We start from the raw sequence: 3,021 nt of genomic DNA, 5'->3' as shown, positions 1-3,021 counted from the left end.
GCTCAGTGCACGAGCTCCTGCTCCTAAGGTGCGCGCATGTTCTTTTATAATTACTGCATGACCCCGAATACGAATAAATGAATGAATGAGGCTTTTGAATGAATGAGGGGGGGGGGGATGGGGGGTTGGGTCTCCTCAACCACCACCAGAGTGCAGAATCCACCTGGATACCGGTGCCAAATCGATGCTTTTAAACGGTGCCGGTGCCTCAATCGATAAGAGCCACAAAACACTGGTGGATGACATTAAAGAACAAAATGTTCAAATAAAAAGACTTATTAAATAATAAAAAATACACATCAAATTCACAATTAAAGTTGTAAGTGAATGTGAAATGAGCTTGGACACTAACATTGCTAGAAAGATGTTATAGTGTTTACTCTGTTTACCTTACCCTCCAGCTACAACTAACAGTTCACCATAGTTGTATTAAATATGGGCAGAAAATGCGTTGAATATATCAACAGATTAAGTCCATTTACAGAGAGTCTTCTAGGCTACATTATATGTGCATTATTTAAAAAAATGCAGTATGTATAATGAATAAGTATAATTATATGCCTATATATGCAGTCAGAGTAAAAAGCTCGACGGACTGAGCATTAAGCAGTAGATGTTTGTAATGCAACTGCTTATGTATATTTATTTATTTATTTATCTATCACATGTGCATAATGTGTTCTTAATATGCACGTATGTTGTTCTACTTAACATTTCTGTGTAATGCAGAAGCTGTGTTGTTCTGCTTTACAGAGTCCAGAGACCATTATAAATCTGTCACGGTCCCACCGTCTTGTTTATGAAATTCTAGTCGTGTGATGGGATCGGGACAGAGTTCTTGGGTTTTATGTGGGAAGACCATGAGATGTTTATGCCTCTCGTGTGTTTTTCCAGTGTCTCGTCTCTGTTCCCGCCATCTCGTTTCCTCGTTATCCTTCCCCGAGTGTTTAATGTCACACACCTGCCCCATTTAATTATCCCTCGTTTGTCTTACCTTTAAATACCCTCGTGTTTCTTTGTCTTGTGCTCGTGAGTTGTACTTCGTCGTGGATGTGTATCGTGTCAGTCAGTGTTCCTGTGTAAAGATCCCAGTCCAGTCTTTGTAAGTGTTTAGTCAAGTTTGTCAAGTTATGTTTAGTCAAGTGTAATGTTAGTTTAGTCCAGTCTAGTTTATTTTTCCTGTCTTGTTTTTTACCCCCTCGTGGGTGTTTTGTTTCTGTTTTGTCTCTTGTTAATAAATATATATTACGTTAACCCCTTCATTGCCATTGCCTGCCTGCATTTGGGTTCTTCCCCTTACCATTCGTGACAGAACTCACGAGCCATCACTGAACCCAGCAGGCAGCATGAGCACCGAGCGGTCCCACGTAGCTCGCCTCCTCTGCGGACTTCGCCAGGGGAACGAGAGCGTGGATGAGTACGTGGACAGATTCCTGGACGTCGCCGAGAATGGCATCTTCGGGGAGGAGGAGCTCGCGGTGCTATTGAACTCCGGTCTCAGGGACCCACTTTCGCGGGCGGAGATGAGGGCATTGAGACCGTTGGACTTCGACGCCGTGTGGCTGACCGCCGCGGAACGATCGGAGTCCACGGCCTCAGCAATTACCAGCTACCCATCTCCGCTGGTCACGATTCCTGAGCATGGTTCCCTGCAGATCGGGGTTGTGGGCACCTCCACTCCATCCTTCCCACTCTCGGCAGCCTCTCCACCATCCACCAGCCTCGTTGGCAAGCGGGGGAGGCGAGCATCCTGGGAGTCCACCTCCGAGGAGTCCCAGCCGGAACCAGCCATGCCTACTACATCCTTCCTTCAACCGACCTCCAGGCGGGTGGCTCGGCTGAAGAAGAAGAGGCAGCGGCGGGCAGCGCGGGCTCCTTCCAAGCCGGCATCCAGTCCGGTGCTGCCGGCATCCAGTCCGGTGCTGCCGGCATCCAGTCCGGTGCAGCCGACATCCAGTCCGGTGCAGCCGACATCCAGTCCGGTGCAGCCGGCATCCAGTCCGGTCCAGCCCGCGTCCAGTCCGGTGCAGCCGGCATCCATTCCGGTGCAGCCGGCGTCCAGTCCCGTGTCCAGTCTTGTGTCTAGTCCCGTGTCCAGTCTTGTGTCTAGTCCCGTGTCCAGTCTTGTGTCTAGTCCCGTGTCCAGTCTTGTGTCCAGGCCTGTGTCCAGGCCTGTGTCCAGTCATGTGTCCAGTCATGTGTCCAGCCCTGAGTCCAGTCCGGTGATCCAGCCGGCCTTCCAGCCGGCGTCAAGCCATGTCCAGCCGGCCTTCCAGCCGGCGTCCAGCCATGTCCAGCCGGCCTTCCAGCCGGCGTCAAGCCATGTCCAGCCGGCCTTCCAGCCGGCGTCAAGCCAGCGCTCCAGCGTATCCAGCCGGCGTCCAGTCGGATCCAGCCGGCGTCCAGTCGGTATCCAGCCGGCGTCCAGTCGGTGCCAGCCGGCGTCCAGTCGATCCAGCCGGCGTCCAGTCCGGATCCAGCCGGCGTCCAGTCGGTGATCCAGCCGGCGTCCAGTCGGGTTCCAGCCGGCGTCAAGCCATGTCCAGCCGGCCTTCCAGCCGGCGTCAAGCCATGTCCAGCCGGCCTTCCAGCCGGCGTCAAGCCATGTCCAGCCGGCCTTCCAGCCGGCGTCAAGCCATGTCCAGCCGGCCTTCCAGCCGGCGTCAAGCCATGTCCAGCCGGCCTTCCAGCCGGCGTCAAGCCATGTCCAGCCGGCCTTCCAGCCGGCGTCAAGCCTGTCCAGCCGGCCTTCCAGCCGGCGTCAAGCCCTTCCAGCCGGTCCCTGGGAGACCCAGGGCAAAGACTGTTCCCCCCGGACTCCTCCTAAGTCCCAGGACTCAGCGCCCTCGAGCGCAGCCGGGGACTGGGACTTTCCCCACCCCCTGGTGCCCCCTATGCCTTGTTTTGCCCCACCCCCCCTCCCATGTTTGTTGTTTTTGTTGTCCCACCCCAGTCCTAGTCTTGTTGTCTGTCTCCCCTTGTCTTGTTCACATGTTTGTCTGGTTTTGCTTTGGTCCAGTC

Source organism: Triplophysa rosa, linkage group LG22 (genome assembly GCF_024868665.1).
Source record: "Triplophysa rosa linkage group LG22, Trosa_1v2, whole genome shotgun sequence".
NCBI lineage: Eukaryota > Metazoa > Chordata > Actinopteri > Cypriniformes > Nemacheilidae > Triplophysa > Triplophysa rosa.
The sequence above is the reverse complement of the archived record's forward strand: the minus strand, read 5'-3'. Positions refer to the sequence as shown.